Source organism: Leopardus geoffroyi, chromosome C2 (assembly GCF_018350155.1).
Source record: "Leopardus geoffroyi isolate Oge1 chromosome C2, O.geoffroyi_Oge1_pat1.0, whole genome shotgun sequence".
In the NCBI taxonomy this organism is placed as follows: Eukaryota; Metazoa; Chordata; class Mammalia; order Carnivora; family Felidae; genus Leopardus; species Leopardus geoffroyi.
Genome location: NC_059333.1, coordinates 20,465,174 through 20,477,592, shown reverse-complemented (window position 1 = coordinate 20,477,592; position 12,419 = coordinate 20,465,174).

The following is a 12,419-nucleotide window of genomic DNA, read 5'->3' as shown; positions in this document are numbered from 1 at the left end:
AGAAGGAAATCATTGAGAAGTATAAACAAGGTATTTGAGTGGCTGAAATTGCAAGATTTTATAAGAAGTTTACATCTGTATCTCATCTGCAGAGGAGGAGGAGAAAAAGGTGGAGGGATCCCTAACTTCAAGTGAGACAATGGAATGTGTAAAATGTAGGAAATAGTGCAAAATTTTGTAGAAAAGCACCACCTGGAAAGGCCGTAGCATTGTGAGAGATGAATCTGTTTAACAACAAACAATGCAATGCCACATTTCCACGGAATCCTCGAAAGGAAGCAAAAGCGTCATTGGATAGGTTCCTTGTTAAAGTTGCACAAAAAGAATAAGATTCCATTGAGCCAGTCGATAGCAGTGATTCCATTAGTGATAGTGAAAGTCGTCCTACACAATAACCCTCCACTCTGCTGTCTCCCTCACACCAGCTACGAAGGTCTTCAAAGATATGTGCAGGTTAATTTGTTTATTTTCCATTATTTTGTATTTTATTTCCTATTTGTACTACCTTACAGTATTGTGATCATTTTTATATGAATATTTTTGGGTTGTGAAACGAATCATCTGCGTTTCTAGTATTCCTTATGGGGAAATTCGCTTTGATACACAAGTGATTTGGATTCCGTGTATGTGTCCCTCACTGTCTCTCTAAAGTGATTAGCTTCATTTAAAACTGATATACATGTTTCAGGCACATCTAGTAATTTCATAATTTAAAAATATTCTTCCTTAAATTTTAGCCTGCTGCTTTGATTCGGTTATTATTCTTGAAAATTAGTGTCATTGTATCTTAACAGATGAGGCAAAAGAATTTCTTATCTGCTTTTAGTATGATTAGAGGAAATTCTAGTTGAAAATTGCACATAATGACTGATAAAAACTGAACTGATCTCACTTTTTTATTCCTTGCTAGTTGAAGCCTGGGCTATTAGGTGGTCTGGCAGGTGCTTTAATTAGTGACATACATATCTTAATAATGAAACTATTAGTAAGTTCCCTTTAAATAGGCCATGGGAAGCTAGTTATTGCTGAAAATAAAATATTCAACATTACAAATACTTAGGCTACTTTTATCCTGAAGTTATGTTTAATGGTTTTGTTTGTTTGCTTTACAAACTTCTATCAGTAAAATAGAATGGAGATTTTAAAAATGAAATAAAATTGCCCATTATTATGTTAGAAAACTTTCCAGAGCAGACGTTTTGTCTTTGAACCCAACACTTAATTCTTTACTATGAAAGTGTACAAAAGAACATAGCTATTCATAACTGGAAGCCAAACTTTTTATTATATTATCATCAAGCCTAAGAAATTTGGAAAATTAGGTCCTTCTTTTTAATGTTTAAAAATGCTTTTATGTTTCAGATTAAACCAAAGCCAGCGCATTTATTTTCAACATTTCAAAGATACCATGCTTTCAAAACAAAGGAGATCACAGGCATGCTCTATTTGGTTTTTCAAAACAAGCACTGATTGCATAACACATTTAATTACATTTAGATATCATTTGTAACAAAGCAGTCATTACATATTACCTATTAATTATACTTCGTGATTGTATGAGATAAGGTTACGTGTTAACAATTCACGATACAAAAGACCAAATTATCTTATTTACATTTTTCCCCATCGAGTCTTCTGCATCTGTGATTATTTCTGTTCAGAGATAAGCCAAAGACGTAACTTTTCCGGAAGGGTAAAAGCAGTAGTTAGCCATACAAGATACCCTCTAAAGTTCCAGGGATATAAATTAGGATTCTAATAAATCCATAACACTTCAATATTAAGGTACAATTTACTGAATTACCATCTACATGTTTTATTACAAATGCATGTTTTGTTAAGATAAAAATAATTATGAGAGTCTGCATGTACAGAGTGAGTTAGGATGTGATTTTCTGAATGTACAAAGGAAATGAAAGTAACAAAGGCTTATAATAGGAATTAGACTAATGTCTTATTGATAGAGGGAAACATATTTCCCTGTGATTTCATAACTTGTCTTATTACCCAGAATGTACCATTACCCTATTATATTTAGGATCCTAAAACAAGAATAAGAGAGCTACTTTGTTATCATCCATTCTGAGGCCAGCGATAATTCCTAGTTTGTACCTCATAGGGTATTCTTAAGGATTGTATTGGAAAGAAACTGAAACACACTTGTTTCACTCTAGTTAATATGAAGAATAGTATATTAAAATGAAAGTACTTTTTTTAAACAATCTTTTAGTTTCTTCTGTATGGTAGATTAGAAGCGTCGGTAAATGCCTTGCTGCTCCTCTAAGTGAGAGGTGGGCATCACATGTTTTTCCTCTCCTTGAATCTGGGCAGGTTTTAGTGAATTCTTAGCCCAAATAAATGTAGCCGAACTGATCTTTCAGGAATTGCGGGGACTCTGCCAAAAGGGACATTTCAGTGTGGGCCTCCAGGGCTCTTGAAAGACTTTCTCTAGAAATTCCAAGTTGCAAGGTATGAATCCCAAAAACCCTGGGACCATCAACAGAGTCTCCAGCCAGACAGCTTTCAACCAAGGTGCAAACCAGATCTTCCGGACCCACCCATCTGCCAAGTGAATCTAAAGAGTGACCTCTCTTGGTGCCATGCAGATTTTCTGATCCAGACAATGAGGGTCTATGATAAATGTATTGTTCTTTAATTCCTCTGGGCTTGGGGGTTCTTAAATGAAACAAGTTATTTCATTTTTTGGACTACTGGAGGTTATCCAGGTTAGTTATATAGGAATCCACCAGGAACACTTGAAAATATCACACATTCCTCATATGTACAAATGTTTACAACGGCTTCATTCCCATCAAGTGGTTTAATCACACCCCTGTCACAGATCTAACAGTTAATACTAGATTTGGATGGTATCTGGTAACCTGTTAGGTTAAAATATACCTCAGAGAAGGTGAGGAAAAACTGGTGAGGATTTTTTTTTCATGTAAACACCATGTAATGCATATTGTACAATCACGGAATCTTCACATACACTGAAACCAACCAATTTTTGGCTTACAAAGAATGTAAACATATGTGTGGGTGTGGCTGTGTGTTTACGTCACAACAAAAATTTCATGGTTTGACATATACCTAGGTTAGTTTCGACAACATTTCTATATTACACGTACTTTTATTAAGTTACTACATTTTTTTAAGATGATGCTCTGGATCCTTCCAGTTGGGCCTACATTTACGTCAGCTTTTAGAGTAAACTTCACCAACTCAGGCCTCTCTGCGCTTTTGCAAATGCCTATTCTTAAGTTTAGATAGTGTCTAAATAGTTTCCTTTGATATTTTATGGAAGAAGTGTTTGCAGAAGTTTTCTAAAATACAATAGTTCTCCTTATCCACCCAGGGGTACATTCCAAATCCTCAGTGGATGCCTGAAACCATAGAGAGTATCGAACCCTATATATACTATGTTTTTCCCTGTAATACATACCTAGGATAAAATTTAATATATAAATTAGGCGCAGTAATTAATTAACAACCATAAGTAATGATAAAATAGAACCATTGTAACAATACACTGCAACAAAAGTATTTTGAGTGTCATTTCTCTCTCTTTCTTTCTCAAAAGATGTTATTGCACTGCCCTCCCCCTTTTTATGATGATGATGTGAGATGACAAAATGCCTAAGTAAGGAGATGAAGTGAGCTAAGTGACAAAGGTATTGTGATGTGGTGTTAGACTACTATGGCCCTTTTGACTAGACATCGGTTGGATGATCATCTGCTTCTGGACTGTGGTTGGACCACTGAAACCACCAGAATTGAAAACATGGATAAAGACAGACCACTGTGTCTGAATTTACAGGCATTGGAAGAAAGGTAACTTATTCTGGTACTGGATGCATTTATTGATGATATATAGTATTTTTGTGTGTAAGAGAGAATATGCATTTAATATCTTAACTTCATCTACTTATATCTACTACATCCCTATTCACATTTCCATTTAAAATTAGGATGTTAACATACCAAGTTACTGTATTTTGTCATGACAAATCGGTACCTTAAAATAATGTAAATAGCGACAACACAAATCTCTGAGATCAGAATTGAGGAAATAATCCTGGTTTGTATGATGGAAAATGACTTCTTTCACTATAAAAATTTGTTTGGTGCAAATTTCAGTTGAAATAAAGACTTTTGCTGAGACTAGAACTGATAAGATTTTAAAGCATAATAATGGAATCTGTACATGACCTTAATTATAGTGTTTATAAACCAAGCTCAGTAATATTCAAATTACTATCTCTATATTAAAATGTATACATTGTAATTACATCCTGTGAGGCTACTGCCTAGACCCAATGGGGTGGCTATTTTCAAACTGTAGTTAACAATTTTATCCTTTGAATGTTAGGGATAGAAGGTATTAGAATAATTTTATTTTATAACACATGTTTCATTTATAACATGCTGCTATTTCCAAATTGATACCTTTTTTATTTTTAAAATAAAAGAACAATTCTAGTTATAAACTGAGCTCTTGTTAAACCAAATCACATAATAATTTGTGTGGCCATAAAGAGAAATAACAAATTATAAATTTTAACTGACCAAATATTTCACTTTCAAACGAAACATATATGTCCTTTTGAAAGAAAAATAGTTTGTACTCTGTAAAAGAAAGTTTATATACATAGAAAATATTAAATTTTAATTGTCAATTATAGGGACTAAAAAGAGGAACAACTGTTTGGTAAAATTATTTTCTCTTCATTGAAATCGCAGTGAAATACACATTCCTAAAATCTAAAATGAGAGTGAAGAAAATGTCATGTTGCCCTAACCTAGAAAGCTTTGTTACATTAGGGATAATATTCTCCAAACATGTCAAAATGTCTCACTTTTTATACTTAGATGAAGTTGTTGATTTATGAATTTTTTATGATTCAACGTATTTAGAAAATTAATATCCTACCACATCAATCATCAGAACAATTGTTAGGGCTTCAACTGAGCTTTGAAAATGTACACTTATACACATAAAACCTGGGGAAGAATGTGCAGGTGACAGTCTCATGCGATTAATTAACAAGTTTCTAAGGAACAAAATCACTTATCAAGTTGATTTTTGTGTTGGAAGGTATTCTATCATTCTAATCAAGTGATAACTGAAATTGTAAGAAAGGCATGTTAAGTTAAATAGCTTAGTAGAGACAAATGAAACACATAAACTAGATAATAGACTGGAAGAAGTTATTTTAAGCTCAAAAGATAAAAAAAATATGGAAAAACAATGTCAAATTTAATTTAATGGATGCGGTCCTGGCATCCATGTCTAATTCTGGCATCGATCTAGAAGAAGAGATTTGAGAATAAAGAAGGACTTTCGATGAAGGTAATAACTGAGAATTTGTTGTAAACTGGCAAAAGATAGGCATCTTTAGAGTCTGGAAGCCTGATTTCCAGGCATGGAAAAAAAAATTGAAAAGGGTGTCAAAAAAAAATTCCTAAAACACTGAGGCAATGAGATCTTAATAAAAGACTGATTACCTACAGAGATATAGTAGATTTCACCATTGCAAAAATAGGACCCAGAAGTCAGTGAAATATTGTCTTCAAAGTGTTGGGGGGGAAAAATGTTAAATTGCGATTGTTTACTTAGGTCAACTACAAATTAAGAACAAATCTGAAATACCTTTTTCTTTCAATTTTGTTCTTGCTATGGGGACACTTGAGGGATTCTACTGAAAGGTATGGACTTCTGCTCTGGCTAATACATGTGCATGCGACAGTTGCATAAAACAAATTTGTATATGTCCTGAAGCCTCTTCTCTGTTCTAGACAGCACAACTTTACCTGTGAATCAAGCTACTGTAGTCTGTATGAATACACGCGGTATATACGAGAATGTGTATACTGAACACCTACGCCATTTCTTTAGAACCCTGTAGCCCTTTTTTTTTAATTACCTGTTCTGATTTTATTTCTTCATTTTTATTTGTTTTTGAGAGACGGAGAGAGAGAGAGACAGAGACAGAACATGAGTGGGGGAAGGGCAGAGAGAGAGAGAGGGAGACACAGGATCTGAAGCAGGCTCCAGGCTCTGAACTGCCAGTACACAGCCCAAGGCGGGGGGCTCAAACTCACGAACTGTGAGATCATGACCTGAGCTGAAGTTGGATGCTTAACCGACTAAGCCACACAGGTGCCCCAACTGTTCTGATTTTACTAAAGGCATCATCCATTACTTCACACATAGGCTAACACAATCCATAGATTTACAATATATTTCATGCTTTCTTCAAACACTCTCAGGCCCTGGCACTCTCAATTTCCACTAACTCAAGCAAAAGATGCTTGCCCTAGATTCCTATGTAGACATGCAGAAACATAGTCTTTAGAAGCCAGACTGTATAATTACTGGTTTGGGGCAAGAGATTATCTATCTGTTCTCTTCTGTTACTAGTAATAGCTTTTGACATCTCAAAATACAAATCCCTAAAGTTTTGTGTGTGTGTGTGTGTGTGTGTGTGTGTGTTTTAAGACAGAAACTTATAAGGAACGGTGTTCTTTAACTTTTGAATATGTATACAACTCAGAATGGCAAAAAGATCTATAATACTTCCCCCTAGCTGTTGAGCACATTTTGAAATTGACACACTTATAAGGTCTTTGGTGCAATAACCTTTGCCCCACTCTTTCCACCCAAACTGACTGGAGGGTGAGAATTGCATATTGCTGATGGCAGAGAGACTCTGAAAACAGACTGCTAGCTTGAATAGCGTCTCTGTATCACCAGTATCTTGTTATTTGAACAAGGACTTCTTGTTTCAGTTCTCAGGTATGCTTTTTCCTCTGTGAATAGGTAGCCTCACTTTTCCCACTTGCAAATAAGAATAATGATAGTAAATACCTCTAAGATTGTTGTCACTATCGAAGATTTACATTATTTCTATCATTTAATACAGTTGCTGAAATAAGTACCCCCAAAACAGTTATCGCCCATTATTATTTGTGTAAATACTTAAGCACTCATATTCTACTTCAGTTAGAAGTGCGGCTCAGTTATTTCAAAACAGCATTAGTGTAGACTATGGGATACAAGGAGTGAATTTTAAAGGTAACTAGTTTCTGGGGCGCCTGGGTGGCGCAGTCGGTTAAGCGTCTGACTTCAGCCAGGTCACGATCTCGCGGTTCGTGAGTTCAAGCCCCGTGTCGGGCTCTGGGCTGATGGCTCAGAGCCTGGAGCCTGTTTCCGATTCTGTGTCTCCCTCTCTCTCTGCCCCTCCCCCGTTCATGCTCTGTCTCTCTCTGTCCCAAAAATAAATAAACGTTGAAAAAAATTAAAAAAAATAAATAAAAATAAAAATAAAGGTAACTAGTTTCAACTAAATTGAATAAATTTACTTATATACAAGTATATTTTAGTTTTGTAGTTTGGGTAAGTAAATATGCAACTTGGGAACTATTCACACTCAGAAACGTTTGAGAAAAATATTTAAATATTACTTACGTTATTACTATTACCTATCACAAATATTTAATTATTAAAAAACGTGTTATGGTACATGTAATGAAAAGTTATTGTATGTAACATTTCAAATCACAAATTTCTTGTCTTGTTTTTCATGTATTCATATGAAGAATAATAGTTGAATTAGAATTTTATATCTGGAGGCACCTGGGTGGCTCAGTTGGTTAAACAGCTGATTCTTGGTTTCAGCTCAGGTCACGATCTCATGGTTTGTGAGTTCCAGTCCCTCAGTGGGCTCTACACTGACAGTGCAGAGCCTGCTTGGAATTCTCTCTCTCTCTCTCTCTCTGCCTGGCCCCTACTCACGCTCTTTCTCTAAATAAATAAATAAATAAATAAATAAATAAATAACTTAAAGAAAAAAAGAATGCTATATCTAGCTGTAATCCTAATGGACTTAAACACTGCAGATCACATTATGCACTGAACTGGCTAAGATAAACTAAGAAAAATGTCAGTATAGATTTTAAGCATTTATTTATTTTTGAGAGAGAGGGCTAGCACAAGCCGGGGAGGGGCAGAGAGAGAGACAGAGAGGGAGACACAGACTCCCAAAGGCTCCAGGTTCTGAGCTGTCAGCCCACAAACCATGAGATCATGGCCTCTACCAAGGTTGGATGTTTAAGTGACTAAGTCACCCAGGCACCCCAAAATGTCAGACTTTTTAAAAAAGTTTATTTATTTTGAGAGAGAGCAAGATGGAGGAAGGGGCAGAAAGAGAGAAAGACACACAGAGAGAGAGAGAGAGACAGAGAGAGAGAGAGAGAGAGAGAGAGAATCCCAAGCAGGTTCCCTGTTATCAGTGCAGAGCCTGATGTGGGACTTGAACCCACAAACCGTGAGATCATGACCTGAGCTGAAGTCTGACACTTAACTGACTGAGCCACCCAGGTACCCCAACATGTCAGTTTTGAATAGACATTACTTGTCTACTGGAAAATTTCTCACATTTTCTAATCCCAAGCAGCAAATCATATAGAATTCTACTATAAATATGGAATTTCTGGCAATTAAAGAAAGTAGATTGTATGAAATATTCTTTTTTAATATTTAAAATTATTAATAAGCATATCAATGCATACAGTTTTATCATACAAATAAATGCATGTGCTATATACTATATTTATTATATTATATAATTGATTTGTTTGTAAAATATGAGAAAATAGGCAGGGGAAACAAGAGCAAAAATGAACTAGTAGGTCTTCACCAAGATAAAAAGTTTCTGCACAGTGAAGGAAACAATGAACAAAACTAAAAGGCCGCTTTTTGAATGAGAGAAGATATTTGCAAATGACATAACTGATAAAGGGTTAGTATCCAAGATCTATAAATAACTTACCAAACTCAACACCCAAAAAACAACCCCAATAAGAAATGGGCAGAAGATATGAATAGACATTTTTACAAAGAAGAGATCCAGATGGCCAAAAGACACATGAAAAGATGCTCAACATCATTCATCATCAGGGAAACACAAATCAAAACCACAATGAGATACCACCTCACACCTGTCAGAATGGCTAACGTTAACAGCACAGGAAACATCAGGTGCTCGTGAAGATGCAGAGAAAGGGGAACCCTCTTACACTATTGGTGAGAATGCAAATTGCTGTAGCCACTCTGGGAAACAGTACTGAGTTTCCTCAAAAAGTTAAGAGAAAATAGAACTATCCTATGGCCAAGCAATTGCACTACTAGGTATTTACCCACAGGGTACAAAAATACAGATACGAGAGGGCATATGCACCATGATGTTTATAGCAGCATTATCAACAGTAGACAAATTATGGAAAAAGTCTACATGTCCACTGGCCATTTACTGATGAATATATCACATCGGTGACGAATATATCACATCGGTGACGAATATATCACAACTGTGATATATCACATCTTCGTTATCTACGTGTCTCTCTAACAATCTATCTAATGGAACACTACTCAGCCATCAAAAAGAATGATATCTTGCCATTCGAAACAACGTGAATGGAGCTAGAGTGTATTCTGTTAAGTGAAATAAGTCAGAGAAAAATACATACCATACGATTTCACTCATTTATGGAATTTAAGAAACAAAACAGACAAACATAAGGGAAGGGGAAAAAAAGAGGGAAGCAAACCATAAGAAACACTTTTTAATTTTTTTAAAGTTTATTTATTTTTGAGAGAGAGAGAAAGCAGAGGAGCAGGGGACAGAGAGAGAAGAAGACACAGAATCTGAAGTAGGCTCCAGGCTCTGAGCTGTCAGCACAGAGTCTGAAGTGGGACTTGAACTCACGAACTGTGAGATCATGACCTGAGCCAAAGTCCAACGCTTAACCAACTGAACCACCCAGGTACCCCAAGAAACTTAACTATAGACAATAAAGTAAGGTTGCTGGAAGGGAGGTGGGCTGGAGATGGGCTAAATGAGTGATGCGTATTAAGGAGGGCACTTGTTGTGATGAGCACCGGATGTTATATGTAAGTGATGAATCACCACATTCTATTCCTGACACCGATATCACATTATGTGTTAACCAACTAGAAAATAAATAAAAACTTAAAAAAATAAACAAAATATGACAAAATAAAGATGAATATTTCATGACAGCTTTTATGGAAATTTAATTCACAGAAGCATTAAAGTATTTTTATAGTTTCCAGTTTCAAAAATGGATACAAAATGTCAGCAAATTTTTAAGAGAGTTCACCTCCATGCTCTAATCTACTCACATCTGGACATTTAAGATTTTAGCACAAATACAAAGTATACTATAACACAACCTACAGAAGGCACTTAATTGATGTGAAGAATCTCTAGGACAAATTTCAGAAGGTATATTTAAAGGCTTATCATCAAAATAATTTGAAGTCACGTTCAGCATATTTCACTACACCCCATATGAAATGCAATTTAACTTGTTCTAGATCATTAAAATCATTATCACGAACATTATTTTCTCTATTACACTGCAGATGTTCTGTTCTCAAAGACAGGGGAGGAGTCAAAGACATTACCCTATTTACTCAAGAGCCTCAGGCTACTGGATGTAGGAGAGTCAATGTCTTGTTTAATACTAATGAGCTAGGCTATAAAACTCATCATGTGTTTGATATCAGAAACATCTCCACTGTGGATATCTATCTTCTTATTTTATGCATGGCCCATGGAGATGGTCTTTCCACTTGCCCCACTGCCTCCATCTTACTTTGTTCTTCTATTGCTGGATCGCATCAATGATTAACCTTCTAAGATCCTGAGGCAATTTTGTCACAGTCATACTTAAAAACCTTCAGTCCCTGTCCCATTTTCATCAATGCATAAACCAATGAGCTCTTAAAAGGGGGTGCACATTCTTCAATGGATGTGAAAGCTCCTCCTGGAGGCATCCACATATTCTTATTAATATTTTAGACTTATTATTACTAAAAGAGATCATTAAAAATTGACTAATATTTAAAAAAATTTTTTTTAACGTTTATTTATTTTTGAGACAGAGAGAGACAGAGCATGAATGGGGGAGGGGCAGAGAGAGAGGGAGACACAGAATCGGAAGCAGGCTCCAGGCTCCGAGCCATCAGCCCAGAGCCCGATGCGGGGCTCGAACTCACGGACCGCGAGATTGTGACCTGAGCTGAAGTCGGACGCCTAACCAACTAAGCCACCTAAGCGCCCCCAAAATTGACTAATATTTAATATATGGTATTGTGTAATTTTTTTATTATTAGGAGAATGTAATAAAAAAGTTTGATAAGTCTATAAGACCAAGTGTAAATATATTCGTTTTTCTTCTGTTTTTAACCTTGCCTGTAAACGTTTGTTTATATAAGAAATCTTCACACACAAATCAATCTGCTCACTATGTTACTGTATGTTACTGTTCATTCAACTACACACGAATTTGAACTGTGCAGATCCACTTATATATGATTTTTTTTTCAAATAATTATACCGGAAATTTTTTGGAGACTTGCGACAATTTGACAAAACGCACAGGTGAACTCTGTAGCCCAGAAATATTCAGAATAATTAAGAAAAAGGCATGCCGTGAACACATAACATATGTGACTTCTAGCACGTTGTATTATTTACAAGCATAATATCTCTTATAATAAATTAAAATTTATCAAAACTTACGCACACACCTAAAGGCCGTACATCATCTTTTTCATTTTTGATATCTACTGTTGGTAATCCGTATAACATCTGCACTGTTTTGCATCATGGGACACAAGAGGGATGTAGGTACCGACAGACAATTCATCTTGGAAAGCAGATTATGTAAACTTACGGTATCAATGAATACAGTATGGTGCTGGAAGTGTACCATATTTTTCTCTTCATTACGATTTTCTTCATAACCTTTTCTCTAGCTTTCTTTATCGTAAGAATGCAGTATATAATACATAGAACCTAGAGAGCATGCATTAACGGCCTATTTATGCTACGGATAAGGCTTCCAGACAACAGTAGGCTCTTAGTAGGTCAATTTGGGAAGAGTCTTAAGTTACACACAGATCTTCAATTGTGCGGGAGATCCGCACCTCTAACCTCCCCTTCATTCAATAGGCACCTGTCCTTAGTTGATGTTATTCCCCCTCACAGGGATGCCCTTTCTTTCTGTCATTTGCTATTGTCTTCCCCTTTTTTAATGTTTATTTATTTTTGAGACAGAGAGAGTGCAAGTGGGTGGTAAGTGGGACACCACTTTAGAAAGGGTGATGATAAACGGACACTCGTCCAAGGTGACAGGTGAGCTGAACACTGAATGAAGTAGCACATGTGACTGGGGGCAATACGTGCAGGCAGAGCTTAGTAAGCAGCTAGCCTGGAATGAGGAGTAGATACAGAGGTAGGGAGGAAGGAGGCAACACTGTAGAAATAGCTATGGTCTATATCATAGACTCAAGAGCACTTGTAGACCACAGGAAGGATTTTGCC